Source organism: Calidris pugnax, unplaced genomic scaffold, assembly GCF_001431845.1.
Source record: "Calidris pugnax isolate Ruff unplaced genomic scaffold, ASM143184v1 scaffold178, whole genome shotgun sequence".
Lineage (NCBI taxonomy): Eukaryota > Metazoa > Chordata > Aves > Charadriiformes > Scolopacidae > Calidris > Calidris pugnax.
The window spans coordinates 4448144-4466328 of NW_015090986.1; the positions used below are offsets into that span (position 1 = coordinate 4448144).

Genomic DNA, 18185 nt, shown 5'->3' on the forward strand with positions numbered 1-18185 from the left:
GGCAATAAATGACAGGTTTCTTAACTGAGAGCACTTCTTTTAATTTCATAAGGATTGATCCACTACCAAAGAATAAATTAGTAATCATTCATGTTGCTATAAATTTTATTCATTCTTTCAACATCATATTTCTTATTTACTTCACTTTGTTTTATAAAAAAATATCAGTCCTCCTAAAACATCTAGTAGAATGGAAGCTTCCATCTTGGGAAACTACTGTGCCTTTAATAACTACTATAAGAACAGTACTACGCAACATTGATTGACATTAAAATAGTTTACTTTTTTTTTCAACTGGTTTCTTTTCTAGAATCTACTTGGCTTTTTCCTTTCCTATTTCTGTATTGACCACTAAAATATAATTGATCTTCTGTCTCAAAATTCCTGCTGTTTCATGAGCTTTGTTACGATTCAACATAAACTATTTCCCACTGATGTTGGAAAACATAATAAGGTCACAGCAGGGAAGTTTTAGCTTCATTAAAGCACATTATTATAAAAAATAAAATGATCTAGGGTAAATTGGTTCTGTCCTTGTGGTACAGTTTGCATATATCCACATTAATCTGAGCACATAAAACAGCAATAAATTTACTAGCCCTCTTACATTACAAATGAGTGTCCTTATCTTTAATTTCACCATGGGAACCTCTAGTGGCAGATGGAGATGTCAATACTTCATGATACAGGTAAAATTTACCTTTGTTGGGTAGAAAGGTATTAAACTTCCCTGCAAGAATCAAAAAGCCCAGTCAATAAAAATGTTTATTTCTGTCTCTAAATTGTTTTGAAGACTTTGCCTATGTCCAGCAAATGTATGTGTCAGAACTATTTAAAAGAAATGAGCAAGTAAGGCAAGGAGTCTAAATTTTTACCCTCTCAGACTTTCATTTATCATGGAAACCCATAATAGAGGGACTGTGCATAAAGATTTAAGATAGAGAATCGGTGATTGTTCTATTAATCTACTTTAACTGATACTAAAATCTGACAGAATGAATTACAAGTTGCAGGCAGGGAGGCTTATCAATTCATTACTACTTTCAAGGTTCTCCCTTCTCTCTTTGTCTTTGCCTTCAGCTGCTGGCAAAGGATAGGCTTTTGCAGTTCAATTTTTCAGTTTATTTTTGACTGCTTTTAATTAAATTTGATGGCCTGCTTCTGCACCAGTGAAGTTATTGGAGTTGCAAAGCACTTTGCTGTTATAATGATGGCTCCCTTGATGTCTGTTCATTATTAACTGCTTTTCAAAAGTGCTTCTCTCAACTCTCATTTTATAAATATTTAAATAACTGTGAATTTCTATAACATAAATATCTGGGCACTGGTGATAGGAATTCTATTGCCTATTTAATAGGTTTTACATAGTAATATGATCTTTAAATAAAGTTATACATTATAATGTTAATTGGGAAAGTGTTGTCCCTAAATCATGTTACTTGTAAGTGTCAGCACAAATTGTAGTCATATTTCAAAGCAGCAGTAATCGATGAATTAGTCAGTAGTTTGTGAACTATTGCTTATGTGGTTATATTTTTTCTCACATCTTTATTATTCAGAGCAAAAGAAAAATAGGTAAATAATACACAACAAAAAAGAGTACTTTGGATCTTTGCACTACAAGCCATATTACTTGTATTAACCTCAATGTCTTCTGAAACAAATTTCCATTTTTAATACAGTTTCCAAGAAAAAGAAAGTAGAGCAAAGGAAAGAGGTTTTCAATTAGTATCACTTAGTCTAACGTGAGGAAAGAGACTGCTTATAGTTAAGTCTGAAGAAGAAATTAAGAGCCCTAAAATCTTTCAACAGGCAGAACTGTTTAATGGGTCAGCTACTTGCCCCATGTCCCATGGGTAGAGAGCTTTAAAGGAATACAATATTCCTCTAAACATTAAAGAAGAGAATTTGCACATTCTTTCCCATGTTGACAAGTGCTTTGTTCTGCAATGAGTCACACTGGCTTCAGTGAAAATTCTCTCCGAGGAGAAACGCTTTCATATGAATAATACAGGCAAAATGTGGCACAGCACTACTCAGGAGTCAACAAATTTTGTCTTTTGAATACAGAAAGAAGGACAATAAGAGGTAGTTTGCCATGTGGTTCTGGAAACTTAGAATTATTTTAGAAAATTCTGTTCTGGAAAACAATAATTTTAAATTGCAAACTGTCTATCTCTTTGGTAAAAGTTGTAGCTTCCTAATTGCTTCTGCATTGCAAAGGACTACAAGTTTCAAAGACTATATAAGCAAGTAGAACGTCTTTTTTGATTCCATATGGGCTGCTTTCTGCTCATATTTATACTGTCTCCAGTTTCAAGGATTACCTGCTGCTGCAAGTTCCTCACCTACCTTTATTAGTCACTTAAAAGACCATTTCATTTTCTATATAGTTAATAAAACAGAACAGTAATTATACTCCTTTACCGACATTCAGAAATCTAATGGCCAAAGTCTTGTAAAGGTTAATTTAGTCTGTTGCTTGAAGTAAGTCTACGTTGAATGTGTTCACGTGACAACTGAAAATAAAAGGCATAACAATTCTCCTGCACAACAGCTGAAAAATGTAGCAATATTGTGTACCCACCACAAGGGCAGCAAAGAAGCTGCTCCTCTATGAATGCAATACAACCAGGTATATCTGTATTAGATTTAATAGTTACAGCTATGGTAAATGGGGCCTTAAAGACCTTTGTCCAGCTTAATAAGCTACACACATCTCCCAGGTTCTTTACTTTCTACATATTCAAGACTATGGAACAAGTTTCAAATGAGTCAGTTGTCCCTCGCTCTGTCACCTTTTTCTGTATGTTGATATTCCCTGATACATTACAGAGGCAAAATATGGTGACACTCTTAATTTACTCATGTTTCATAACTTCATATTTTCAATAATGCTAATATAGCCCCTTTGATTTCTCAGCAGGTGGTATCCCATCTGTCACACACAAATCCTCCAGAAATGTCATACTGCTGCAGGAAATCTGTCCATCATGATCCAGCTGTCCATTACCAGAGGAAGAGCGCCAGTTTTCCGTCCCTGCTGATTCTCCCATCTTCTACAAGGACTACTACAAGAAAATATAAATAAACTGCGGAAATTCCTGCACACTAGTTACAGTTGGCTAGGACTGAATCTCTTCTAAGTTCAACCAAGTTTTAGAGGAAAAATATTTTTTTCTGGCTGTATCCTACTACAAAATGGAACTTTTACATTTAAAGTAACAGTTGCAGAATTTCCAAAGAATCAGTAGATCTTCTGAATTATTTTACTAATTATTTTGTATGAACGGCTGCTATCTTTCCATATAACAGTGCAGTGCACAATCTTTCTGGTCAAACAGGAGAGGGACATACACTACCATTTCTTTTTTGTGGTTTGATTAGACCTACTTAGGACATAGAGTCTAATCTAAACATTCATGCACAGTGGTTACAGGCCATGTCTTGGTGGTTGCAGCCCTGAGGAGTGCAAGACATTGGCCGTAGTGAACAGAGAGAACTGTAGTTTCAATTTGAAAAGCTGTTTACAGCCAGTGGAACCAAAATCAATGAATGAGGATCCAGTCTAAGAATCTGTTATGCAATCATCATGCTTCAGTCTCCTCTTTGTTGGACATCATGAGTCTCCATACTTAGATTTTGAAGTAAATACCTATATATCTGTCTAAGAACTGTACTGTGGTCCATAGCAGACTGAAAGTTCAATTTGCATGGAACCTTCCAGTGATAATGGAATAGGTCAACATTGAGCTGATGTTTCCTAAAAAGATTGAGATTCACAGAGAAATCTGAAACCCATCATGTCTGGAGCAACTTTCATACAGACTTCGGAAAGGATCTCCAAAGGCAGACAAAACAAAACAGATGCAGTAGCTGCCCTCTTGGAATATTGCTGAGTTTTTCACAACCTCACTAAATGTGTTGTGACTAGAGAGGGATCAGATGTTATATTTACTGCTAATGTGCTTTGAAGCAGTGAATGTTTAAACGTAATTTTTGCTGTAGTAAGCAATGATGTGTTTACGTGCATATATGCTGCTTACCAACCTGAATGACATTATTTGAATGCTAATGATGTATTAGAGAACAGTAAGTTAGATTCAAATTGCTTTAAAAAAAAGAAATACAACATCAAACTACAATGGCTTGGGAGTTTTTAAGACAGATCTGAGATAAAACATAGGGAGACTTGATCTTGTACAATGTTTGCTTGCATGTTTGATTTGTAATGTTAACAATGAACTCAGAAGTTCTTTCCTATGAATTACTGCAAACATTTCTCAGCAAAGGAAGCAAAATAAACTTTTCCTCTGAATCAATTTAATCAGCAGGTACACTTGTATGGATAATATATTTATTTATATGTGAAAATAAGAATCAATACCAGAAAAGAAAGAACAAAAGAAGAAACTCAGCAGCTTTGAAGAAGTGTCAATTTTAGATATCATTATTCATCTATTTTAATTTTGGGGTCAAAAGAAGCTCCAGAAAGATGAGGTACAGAGACGAGAATATTTCCTCTTATTTTCTGTTCCAAAAAATTCAATCCATTTTGCTACAAGTGACATGTTTTTTATTACTTTATTATTATATTTTTTTATTTATTAAATTTGTATTATATTTAGATGAAAACAACGTAATTTTTGGACTGCTGTTACATTTAGAATAAATAAATTAACAAGTGCTTCTGAAAAAACATATGCCTCTGAATTTGGATAAAACACATTATAGAAAAGAAAGGAGGGCATATGCAAAATACAAAACCTAGTAAGTTAAAGAGTTCTTCAGAAATAAAGGAAAACATCCTTCTCTTCCACAAGAAATGTGGATAAATTGACAAAATTAAACTTTAAAAAATGCTTTAAATGAATTCATTTTGTTACTTGTATCAGTTCTAATATTTTAAAGTCTCACATGTAAGCAATTAACGGAAGAGATAATACTCATTTAATGAATAGCTACTGTTTTATGACAGAATTTTGTTACTAACTCCTCCACTACATTATCTACAAACTAGATAGAGAACACTGGCAGCAATAGAGAAGACCATTTCTCTCAGTTTCAATACTTATACTGTGTCAGTCTTTAGTAATTAGGACAAGCACAGATCAAGCACTGCTCATGGTAGTGCAGTAAATTAAAGTTTCATTATTGCTCGTAGCAGATCACTGGTTTTGTGCTCATTTTGCAAGCTTTAAGAACTGAAGTTTGTTAGTCTTTCTATGTCTGAAACTGTCTTGACTGCCTGAAGATATGTTTTAACTTGTTTTTTTCTCATGATCACCTGACTATGCCTGACTTGGTTTACTTCAAGGTGTTGGGTTTGGGTTTTTTGGTTTGGTTTGGTTAGGTTTTCTAGTGTGTAAGTTAATGAAGTTCAACCAAACCAAGTGCAAGGTCCTGCACCTGGGTCACAGCAGTCCCAGGCACAAATACAGGTTGGGCAGAGAATGATTTGACAGCAGCCCTGGGGAGAAGGACTTGGGGGTGTTGGTGGATGAGAAGATCGACGTGAGTTGGCAATGTCCACTGGCAGCCCAGAAAGCCAACAGTATCCTAGGCTACAGCAAAACAAGTGTGGCCAGTAAAGGCCAGGGAAGTAATTTTGTTCCTTTACTTCACTGTTGTGAGACCCCACCTTAGGTACAGCGTCTAGCTTTGGAGTCCTCAGCACAGGAAGTACATGGACCTGTTGGAATGAGTCCAGAGGAGAGCCATGAAGATGATCAGAGGGCTGGAGCACCTCCCCTGTGAGGAAAGGCTGAGAGAGTTGGGGTTGTTCAGCCCAGAGCAGTGAAGGCTTTGGGGACACCTTATAGCAGCCTTCTAATACCTAATGGCGCCTACAGGAGAGATGGGGAGGGAGTCTTTACCAGGGAGTGTAGTGATAGGATGAGGGGTAACATTTTTAAACTGAAAGAGGGGAGATTTAGATTAGATATTAGGAAGAAATTCTTTACTGTAGGGGTGGTGAGACACTGGAACAGGTTGCCCAGGAAAGTTGTGGATGCCCCGTCCCTGGAAGTGTTCAAGGCCAGGTTGGATGAGGCTTTGAGCAACCTGCTCTAGTGGGAGGTGTCCCTGCCCATGGCAGGGGGGTTGGAACTCCATGATCTTTAAGGTGCCTTCCAACCCAAACCATTCTACAGTTCTATGATACAGGCACAAACTTGGCACGATAGTAGCTGTGCTCTGTCTGAGCTTGGAACAGAGTCTTTCATCACAGAATCCTGAGTAAATCTTGTGTAATTAACTTTGTTGTCTTATGAATTCCTGAAGTTTTACTTGGTTTTCAAGTGCAATCCTAAGAGACCACAGATTGCAAAAATATCCTACTACCAGAGAATGAAGGCTGCATATATATGACACCGTACATAAACTTTGACAGTTGCAGGGCAGAAGATTAGCATGCATGCACTGTGAAGAGTCAGCAGGGTAAAGGCAGGAGTATGCAAGAGAAGAAAAGGTAATCCTAAGGTAGTCTTCAAGACTGCCTCCCTGACAGAATTTAACTATGTTTATTAAAACCCAAAGAGCTAGTGTTTCAGGCACATAATAGAGAAGCTGAGAACTCTTCATAAAATGTTTTCCTTATGTCTCTTCTTGTTGGGCTTCCTTAATGAATGCAGTATCCTGTACATTTGGATGTTTCAGCTAGGGGCCATCTCTATGGAAAAATACTTCCTGCAACTTCTAGATCTTGTCCATAGAGTATATTTGGAGGTGCATTTTTCCAGAGCTCAGAGTATAATTCATATTAATAACTGTATACCAACAGATAAAAGATTTGTATGTTCTTCATGCTTCTGGTCAACAGAAAAATATTATGTCTGGAACTGTGCAGTTTCTTGAAGAGAACCCATTCAAACGCCATTGTTTTTATCTGAAAATTAACTGCCGTGATATTAGGGCCTGTTGCAGTAGGACAAGAGGCAAAGGTTTTCAACCAGAATAGGATAGGTTCAGACTAGATACAAGGAAGAAATTTTTACAATGAGGATAGTGGAACACTGGAACTGTTGCCCAGAGGGATGGTAGATGCCCCATCCCTGGAAACATTCAAGGTGAGGTTGGACAGGACTCTGAGCAACGTGGTCTAGTTGAAGATGTCCCTGCACATTGCAGAGAGATTGGACTAGATGATCTTAAATATCCATTTCAACCCAAACCACTCTATGTTTCTTACAGCACCTCCTAGTTTGGTATCATCTGCTTGCTTGCTTTCGTTCCTTCTGTGTAATAATTACGTTTGGACTAGTGTCACATGATGGCCACATGGCCTGAGCAGGAGCCGGTGGGGAGAAAGAGAGGGAAAACAGGGAGACCACAGCGCCACAACTAATAGTAGCATTTTATTTAGACTGTCAGCATTTCAATTATACTAACAAATTATTTGCTTTACAAATAAAGTGTGCTACCTTTTCACCCTTAACAAGACTTTGACTTTATTATCTTTGGCACCTTAGCATACGGGCATAAAGCCTGCATAGACAGTCTTTGTAGTAGCAGTACTAGCAGTTGGATACTGGGGTACCTTCCATGCAGTTAACAATTCTAAGAAGTTTTTGCTTCCTAGTAAAACATGTACATGGAAAACATGTGCACGGATATTTCCAGAGGTAAATCACTTAGCAAAATGTAGCAGTCTTTGCTAGGAATTGAAGCAACACCAAACCATGGGCTTGTCAAATATCACTCTGTTTTCCAGTGACAGAAGCAATAGCTTATCTCAGGGAAAAATTACATATTTTTTCTAAAAATCATGGACCAATATATTTTGTCCAAGCTTCACCTAGGAAATGTCTGAACAGTTTTAGCTGAAATTTTAATATTTGACTCAAGGTAAATGACTTTTCATGAAAACTGGCAGCTTGGATGCTTAAGTCTAGCAAGTGAAAAGTGGCTAAAATTAGGGTTTTTTAAGATGAAAACTGGACCAACCTTTCTATAGGGAAATTTATATTTAATTACACATGAAAATGCATTTTACAGTGCAACCCTAAAATCTAAATATGATTACTTTATGTCAGTTTTATCTGACATGATTTGCATGTTCTATATCAGAGTATCAGGAAACTTAAATAACAAATTATATAGCTCTTGTCTATGTACAGCATATTATTTCAAAGTAAGAGTAATGCTCATACTATTCACCCTATTAAATTGAGTAAACAATTTCAAAATGGACTGTTTCATTCTAGATGGAGATTTTCATGCAAGGGGACTGACATGTCTGCACAAAGTTCTTCTGAGGTCAGCTTAGCATTAACAGGTACAGATCTGCCCAGATTCCTTAAAAAAAAATAACAAAAAGCCAAACCAAACCAAACCAAAAACCCCACACCAGAAATCAGTCAGGGATATTACCTGACTTAAAATACTTAGAAAATTCCCCAATAATCCTCTTGTTATATGTATCATATGAAATAAAGACACATGTTCACCTTCTAATGATACCAGTCTGTGCAATATGACAAAGAAACCATATTCGTATTTCAATAAATTATTTCTGAAGGTTTTTTGCCCATTTTAAACACAAGTGTTTGTATGTGAAATTGAAAGTAGTGATCCTAGATTACTTGTTTTCTGCATTACAGACAGCCCTTCACAAAGGACAGCTTCACTTTCAAGACACTAACCTAGGATGTGGGAAAGGATCTCCCTAGCTTTCCATATATTCCTTATATAGCAGTGGAGAAAGTAATTGCTCTTTCTGTGCCTCAATTTTGCATTTGCATAAAGCGGAGAGCAGTTCCACTCTACAAGACTTATGAAAATAGAAGTTCCCAGGCTTCTACATGTTTGGTGGTGATATTGGTATGCTAGAAAAGATTATTATATTCACATACCATTCCAATTTGGTCTGCTCTTAGATTGCTTCATTTATTTCGTAGTTTGTATGTCTGTCACATTTACAATATAGCTAAAACTAACTATCAGCAGATTCTGCACTTATAAATATGCAAAAGTACTTAAAATTCTATCTTTGGAGATGTTCTGGTTTCAAACACTTTCAAGAATATGTTATTTACATAAACACTCTATTATTCAAAAGATTGTTTAAAAGTTACATAAAATCCTGTCAAGCTTCAATTTTAATACATTAACAGACCTTAATTTAAGAGCTGCAGACATGATTTCCATCACTCTTAATGGGAATCACTTTGCTTTTTAAAACTTTAAAACTTGTTATTTATGACCAAACAGGAAGTACAACTTCTTACCCTGCAGACAACATTGTGTAAATAATAACTCCAAAACCGGCAGCAGGAGCTTTTGCCCATGCCACCTTCCTATTCAATGGGCTAAAAAAATAGGGACAGAAAGGTTAAGCTGCTTTCTTGCTCTTGTTTACAACTTTAATCAATCCAGAGACAAGTCATCAGAGTATACATGGGTTCTCTTTTCCTTTGCCTAAGGGAACTGTCATTTCAGTGTGTCTCTAAAATCTGATATCTTCACATACATAATGGAACAATTATAAGAGATTATAAGATTAAGAGACAAATCATAACCAATTCTACTTTGTTGAATTTTGCCATCACACAGAACTTGAGGAAAGCTGCAAAAATATTAACCTTGACCTTCAATATGCACTAAAATCAGGGATAATCAGTTGATAATCAAATAAGTGCTTTCTGGGGAAAGAATAGAAGACCTCATACAATCAGCCTACTAAAAGCTTGTGAAAATCTGATCCTGGCATTATCCAGATGCAAAGCTGTTCCATTTCTGGCTTAACACCAGACTCCTGGTATCAAATGCTCACTTTGCTGTAGCTTTGTTCCCAAATGTGAAATGAATATAGCAGTGTTTCCTTTCCTTGCCTTTATGTCCTGGGAAAAAGATGGCCTAGAAAGAGACCAGCTTAAAACCGTTCTGGTGTCAGGGTATTTTAAACTGCTGTAACATGAGCAGTAATAGTTCTTGGGCTTATATCCTTCGTTTTACTGGGATTTATTTGTTGTCATTGAGATTGCAAGGTGAAACTAAAATTATTAATACACACGGATTTTATTTTTAATCAAAAATAATATTTTGCTTTAACTCTTGCACTTTATTCACTGGAAATACTTGTGAAAAATATGTAACATAATATGATCATTGTTAATCTGAATTTTTGTATTGCAGGGGACATAAAAGGTTTCTAAGTCTTGAAAAATTTCGTGAGCTTCCTCTATGTATTCTGTAAAAGGTTTTCACCATGTGCCAGGGAAGTATTTGAAAACTCTTTGAATGGTATATACTGATTATATACCAACATAATGTGAATTTGCTGTGAACTTAGCTGCAGTCTGCAACCATATGCAGCATGTCCACATTCAGTGTAAATTTCTCATCATTTCACTTACTTTTCATACTTTTCCTCATGAAGGTTATCCTGACATCCAGAATAAAAATAGGTCTGTATGTTACAGTAAACAGGTGTCTCTAAATAAATTAACTCTGTTCCTCTTTCAACAGGTAAATTCCATAGCTCTAATCTGGGATGAATCTCTGAAAAGCACAGAGAACAAAGTTGACAGATTCTCATAGACATGTAATTCTTGAGTAAAGGTCAAGCCTCTATATTCTTCTAGTGTTTTATTCAGTATTTTCAGTCACAAAACTAGAGAATTATTTAATCTATAGATAAGACTTTTGGATGCCATCTACTCCAACCCCGCTGTGCAAGGCACATCCAGTTAAAGCATACTGCTCTGAAAGATGTCCATTCAGGTTTTAAGCATTTTCAAGAGTGGAGATTCCACAGTCTTTCTGGGAAACCTGCCTTGTGGGAAACCTCAGCTGGTCCGAGGGATCAGAATGTGAGCTTAACATTGGCCTTGAGCAGAGACCTGTGTATCCTTGAAGAGGCCTAAGAGTCCTGAGAAAAGGGGAGTAAATAAGATTAAGGACCTGTCAGACTGCCAGCAGAGAAAAGTTACTGAAGTTACAGCAGAGAACAAAGAAGGAGGAAGTTATCCAATCATGAACTGCTGGACTTTGAGTGAACTAATTATGCATGAACACATGTTCCTAAGAAAGATATAGAAGACTTTGTTAAAACAATAAAGTGGGTTCTTTTGGGCTCTTGCTCAAAAAGGTGTGTGTGTGTCATTGTGGCCGTCTCAACAGCGACACTGCCTATCATCACAGTAATCTATTTTCATTATCTTTAGTAAAAATTTTCTGTGTTCCAGTTTGTGTTTGTTGTCTCTTGTCCTTCCTCTGTGTAAGTCTCGTAAGAGTCTGGTTCTGTCAGTTCTACCTCCTATGGTCAAGTAACTGTATACACCAGTAAATCCTCTCCTCCACCCCAAAACTGTCCCTTTCCCAGGTTCAACAAGCCCAGCCCCTACAGCCTGTCCTCGAGCGCCCTGTCCTCCATCCACAGACCACATTGGTCAGGCCTATCTCCATTACATTGATGTTTGTCTCATACTGGAGTGCCCAAAGCTGTGCATTCCAGATGCTACCTCACAGGTGCTGAACAGCAGTGCAGGACCACTTTCCTAGTCTTGCTGGTTGCACTCTTGCAAATGCTGTCCAGGATGTGGGAGTGCTATGCCTGGGTGTACTGCTGCCTTGGGACCTGTCTGGTGTCCCTCAGAGCTCCCAGGGCCATTACTGTAGACTCAGCTGGTTAACCTCAGCTTCCAGTGTTACTTCCTGAATGCAGGACTTTGTGTTCACCTTCATGTGGTTTTTGTCAGATAATTTCTCTGAGCAGTAACCCTGACCTCTAGCAGATTCACCACTTCATGAACATTTTGTGTCATTATGCAAGCATGATGAGAGTGAAATCCACACCATCGTTCAGTCCATTAATGAACAATATTAAACAGTATTGGTCCTGGTATTGCTACTTACCTGCTTTACGTGGTTATTTTGATATTTCCAGATTCTTTCACTTTGAAATAAGAAATAGTTGAAATAAAACTTCTATAAGTAACTATGACTTCAAAACGATGTGCACACCATTCACATTCAGCATCACAATACTGAGGTCTGTTTTTTTCCATCACTATGCTTAGTAATTCTGATAATTTCATATCATCTTCTCCCACTTCAGAAATATTGGTCATCTGATATGCCACATAAATACACCTCTTGAGTATTTAGGCAGTTTTTGAGACTGCTCTTGGGTGAGCAGTCATTTCCAAATTTAAAACATGCCAAACAATTGTCAGTCAACTAAACATTTTGAACGTCTGCTGCTTATGATTCTCTCCTTTTAATATGAAAATTTTCGGCAAAAGATTCTTTCTTCTTCAAACATTACTGGGATATTTCTCTAGCTTAGGACATTGCATAAGAGACAGAAGATTATCAGCACTGTTGAGCAGATGCTTAAAATTGCTTGCATGCTGCTATCTTGGATAGGTTCTTTGATCTTGAGTTAAGTTTGCAAGACACAGAATTTTAACATGATGTTGTAAACATCATGTTATGAATGAATGAAACATCCAGTAAAATGTAGTACATCAGCGCAGAAGTACTGATGTTAATTTCATCTTGCACTTGATTGAAGAAATAAGCAACCTCCAGTGTATACCCACATCACTTCTGCTTAACATGAAAATACCTATGAAGTAGAACTTTTTTTCTGCTTCACTATTAGAAAAACTTTTTATTTCTTTGTCCAAACTCATAATGCTGAAATACCAGGTAAAAAACTTCAAAAAGTACTCTGTTTTAAATAGACAATAAGACCATGAATTTAAAAGAAATAATCTTCCACAAACTGTCATCTTCCAGGTTTAATAATTTAGAGTTGTTCTCTAAAAATCTAAAGACTGCTGATTTGTGTCAGAAAACAGAATAACATTAATTGTCTCAAACAGTTCATTTTTAACACAAAAAGCTATACTTAGGCAGTATTCAAAATAGTCAAAATCATCCTCTTTAGACTCAATAGGGTTAACTAGGTAATTATTTTCTAGCCTGAGAACTCCTGCTTGAGATTTCCCCTTTCTATGTATGTATCCCATTCATAATTGGCTGTTGGAGAAATAAAAAAAAAAAAATTCCGGGAATTATTGCTAAGTTTTAGGAGCTATTCTAGACCATGCAGAAATCAAGGTAGGTCTACTGCATACTGTGTATAAACATAGTCTTTTGGTATAGGATAGCTCTCATTGTCATTTGTGTTTAAGGATGCTACGTCCATTCACTCCAAGAAACCTGATGACTTTTATCCATTTTTCAGCTGTTCCTGTCTGCTACACATTGCTTATCTCAAAAGGCCAGCATTAAACATAAAGAATAGTGGCAAATGGAGCTCTTTTAGCAGATGTCTTGCCACAAAAGGAACACTACTTCTAGAAGATAATTCAAACCTTTTCCCTTTCTAATTTCTCCTAGGATGCTGTAGAAAGTCATATCAGAATTAAGATTTGGTAAGGCTTAAGGTATGTTCTCTTTATTGTACCCAAATTAAAGTTATCCATATTTTATTTAAAAAAGCCATAGTCTGTCTAAAGCAGCTGGGATCTTATTTAGTAGTTGCTTCCTCTCACCAGCAACTGGAAAACAACAAAGAACTCCCTTTCTCAAAGTCTTGGCTTTTGGGGATTTTTTAGTTTAAAGCATTGCTGGGCTTCAACTTTACCAGTAACAACTAATAAACCCCCTTTAGGCTGCAGGCTTTTTTTGCTTTCAAAGACTAATAGAGATTTGGAGAAAATAGCCGCCTATAATTAATAAAGGTGTTTCCTAAATGCAGCTATCAATCACCAAATCGCTGAAGGAAAGCTCTTATTTTTACATAAAATTTTGAGTCACACATTAAAAACTCATAGAGACTAAAATTGTTTGTTGAACGTTTTAACATAAAAATATCTCCTCACATAAACATTATTCTCAGCTTGAACCAAGAATATGCTACATTAAGGGTTTTTTTTCCCCTCTATGCCTAATTTAAAAAGAACTCTTGAAGAAGATTTATACATTTTATTTAATACATTTGACAGGAACTTGTCAAGAGTCCTAGTTCTTTTATTTTATGTAGTAAATACTGTATATGAGTAGCCTTGCTTGGTTTGGCTCGAAGTGCAAAAAGAAGACAAAACATCCATTCAACTTGATAAACATTTCAAATAATCTGTAAAGCAATTGGTGTCCTAGGTCAACACAGCCACCAAGAGGAATTTGGCTCATCTATTATGCTGTTTCTGTGCAAATAGCTCTAAAAATAAACATTTTGAGCAATGTCCAAACTGTCAAGTATTGCAATAATGTCAGCGAAGAGTTTATTTTGTGGTGACACTAGTGTGTTTTCAGAGATTCATTTTTTCTTTTAATATCATGTTGTCTGTCTCTATGATACTTTAACATCTTTTATTGATGTTCCACATCACCACCTCTCTTTCTTTCTTCTTCTCTTTCTCCCTCTCTTTCTTTTCTCCTTTTCCCAGGCTAGTATACTCTAAGTTTCTTAGCAGCTGTTCAAAGAGGAAAACAGCCTTTCACTGAGAAGTTACACTGTGTTATTCTGTGAGCAAAAGCAGATCTGACAAACTGAAAAACATCCTACCTTTATTTTCTCCATGAGATCCTATTAGCTATAGAAAATGGAATTTTTTTGACATTTGCCAGGAAAGAATATCAGGAAAAATAAAATATTCTAAGTTTGAGATACTAAAGTTCATGAATAAAAAAATAAAAATACAAGAATGAGAAATGTGTTTTAATATAGCTGGTGCCTTCCACTTGTTTCCAGCATGAAGTTCCCTGCAGATTTTTTTTTGTGTGTGTGCATAATTCCTGTATTTTGTGGCTTTAGTACTGCTGTCACCTTATCCCGTAGCAAGGGAGGAATAACTTGTGGGAGTCTCTCAGAGAAGACCTTGGGACCATCAAGGCTTCTAACTGTCTGCATCCACAATTGCCTCCCATGTTTTATTCCACGAGAAATGCAATAGGAAAGAACGTTCATTTAATTAGCACCCAAATGATGTTCCTTACATCCTTACACCAGTTTGTCTTCTATAGCAAATAGATTACTACCTATATTTTCTTGATCATTGAATATATGCATATATGTTAATGATTTAAATTCATGTTTTATAATAATTTATCATTATTTTAAGTGAGTTCTTTCAATTGTCTAGAAAGGAAGAAGAACCAGAATGTGATGTTGTTTAGTTTGCAAAATAAAACTATGAAGAAAGGAAGTTGCATACCGATTTAAAGATGCGTTTAAAAAGAAATTGAATTCCACAACATGGAAAATCAAAGTGCTCTATAGTGTCTTAGAAACTGCATTTTTAATTTATGTTTGTTGTTAGAAATCAGCAGGCTTTGTAAACTTAATTTGAAGTGAACCTCCAAATGCGTAAAACTTCACTTACTTGGAGTTGAGGCTGATCAGCTCTTCCACAGCTGGTGCCAGCATTCTGTCAGTCAAATTCTTAACTATGTTGTAAAGGGCCAGGAAAGCACTTGGTTTTTACTCCCACCTGCAACAAAATATTGTGTCAGGTTACATTTTCTCGTGGTCTTCCAAGTGCAGTAAGACATTTATTACATTATCTTTGTCTGTCACATTAGGGGTTCATCAGAACATTCATATAAAGGATGGAAGCATAAATTATTACACTATCTGAATTTCTCCTTGAATGTGTGATTCAACATGTGTATAAATAAGTGGTCTAAATAATAATTTTTTTTGCTATGAAACTTTCTTATAAAATATAGTGTTATTCATTTATAACTGTCAAATTTAAATAAAATACATATTCATATGAGGTACACATTTCCAGAAGCTGGTCCTGAAGAAAGTAAAATCAGGACTTCTAGCTGTAGAAAACAGAAGTGTTTCAGAGCAAGGTAATTTCATATATGTATCCAGACAACGAAGATTCAGGTTTATTTTGATCTTATAGTACTATTAATTATTTTCTAAATTTTTCACTTTATTATGGACTATAGTCCTAAAAATTATAAAAACTATTTTAAAAACAGAAATTTAATCAAAAAGTCTCTTGATTTTAAATTGTTGTCTATCATCTTTGAAAGATCGTGAAGAAAAAGAGAAGTCCCAACTGACTTAACAAGGATAAGAAATGCAAGTAGTGGCAGTGTGGCAGCAGGCACACTGCATAGCAGCAGGCAGGTCTGCTTCAACATGGCGATCACCCAGCAAAAAGCAATGTCCTCTGCTTCTCCCGAGTGTCTAGCACCCGGTAGAACCAATGTAGCCACACGGACAGAGCTCCTGTCCAAACATTTGACCACCCAGTTTTCTTGTTGTGGGATCTGTGAAGGGATATTCTTGGAGGCAGAGAATGATTGCAAGCAAGCCCGTGGAAGTTGTCACCAGATAGATGAACTGCTGTGTTTAGTGGCTGAGCTGCAGGAGGTGGTGGGCAGACTGAGGAATATTCTGGAGTCTGAGAAGGAGATTGATCAATGGAGCTGCACTCTGCCATCTCTTATGCATGTAAGCCAGCACAGTGTGACCACTATGGAGGCAGGTCCAGGACCTGTTTTTTGCCAGGATGAAGGCAGTGTTAAAACAGATAAGGAGGAGTGGGAGAAGGTTACAGCATGGAGCTGTGAGAGAAACCCTTCCTTATCCTCTGAGATGATACCCTTACAGAAGAGGTACAAGGCCCTGGGTACAGTGGAGGAAGCACACAACAAGATAAAGGATGAACCTACACAAGCAGTCTTGCCATGATCAGAGAGACCAACCCCTCACAACAAAACCTGCATTAAGTGTGAAGAGGAGACAATGGTGAGTTATAGTCATTGGTGATTCTCTCCTCTGTGTAATGGAAGTGCTTGCTTGCAGACCAAACCCTCTTTTCAGGGAAGGTTGCTGCCTCCCTGAGGCCTGAATTAGATATGTCACCCCAAGATTGAAAAGTTTAGTGCAACCTTCAGACTACTATCCATTCCAGCTCTTTCTTGTCGGTACTAATGAAGTTGCAACAAAAAGTCTGAGTTCTATCAAAAGAGATCTCAGAGCCTATGGAAGAATGCTAAGAAATTCAGAAGCACAGGTAAGGTTTGCCTTGATCCTTCCAGTAATAGGGGAAGACTTTGGAATAAATAGGTGGGCCCAGGATATCAATATCTGGACTGTTGCTTCTGCCACAATCTTGGAATTTTAAACCATGGAAGAGCCATTGAGACATAAGGTATGCTGGATCAATTTATCCCGATAGGGAAATCACATCTTTGGATGTAAGGTGGCAGGACTGATCAAGTGAGCTTTGAACCAGAATCAGTGGGGGAAGGAGATACCAATAGGATTGCAGTAGTAAGCCAAGGGTTGGCATGGCATCGTCTGAGGGTAGCAACGCTAGTAAGAACATTTACACTGTTCCTGGGAGCATGGAGTGCTCTGGAGTGTATCTAAAATGCTTGCACAAAAATGTATGCAGTATATGAAAAAAACAGGATGAACTGGAAGTGCTGTTTAGTATCTAGAACTACAATAACATCGGTATTACTGAGGCTTGGTGGAATGAGTCCCCTCATTGGAGTGCTGGGATGGAGAACTACAGGCAATTCATGAGGAATAGGTGGGGAAGGTGAGGTGGAGGTGTCATGCTATATATAAGGGAGAGGTTTGATTGTACAGCCTTTAATGATAATATGGTTGAGAGGCTTTGGGTAAGGATTAGAGGGATAGAAAACAAAGGAGATGTTGTAGTGGGTGTCTACTACCAGTTGCTGAGCCAGAATATAAGCATTGATTAATTATTCTATAGGCGATTAGGAGAAATTTCTAGATCAGTAACCCATGTTCTTATGGCAAATTTCAACTTCCCAGACATCAAGTGGGAATAATATCATAGAATCATAGAATCGTCTAGGTTGGAAGAGACCCTTGGGATCATCAAGTCCAACCATCTACCCTACTCTACAAAGTCCTCCCCTACACCATGTCCCTTAGCACTGTATCTAAACGTCCCTTAAACACAGCCAGGGATGGTGACTCCACCACCTCCCTGGGCAGCCTGTTCCAATGCCCTATCACTCTTTTGGTGAAAAATTCTTTCCTAATGTTCAATCTAAACCTACCCTGTTGGAGCTTGAAGCCATTCCCTCTCGTTCTGTCACTAATTACCTGGGAGAAGAGACCAGCACCAACCTCTCTACAGTGTCCTTTCACGACGTTGTAGAGAGTGATGAGGTCTCCCCTCAGCCTCCTCTTCCTCATACTAAACAGTCCCAACTCCCTCAGC

The 18185-nt window shown here is 37.1% G+C and overlaps 1 protein-coding gene across 1 annotated transcript in view; it reads right to left on the reverse strand.

Annotated features, from left to right (window-relative positions):
- Positions 1 to 18185, reverse strand: part of PTPRD (protein tyrosine phosphatase, receptor type, D) — a 1328567-nt gene that overhangs the window by 969654 nt on the left and 340728 nt on the right. Inside the window, exon 4 of the mRNA XM_014953943.1 lies at positions 15339 to 15446. The gene's annotated coding sequence lies outside the window, so the exon portion shown is untranslated. The remainder of the gene's footprint in view (positions 1 to 15338; positions 15447 to 18185) is intronic.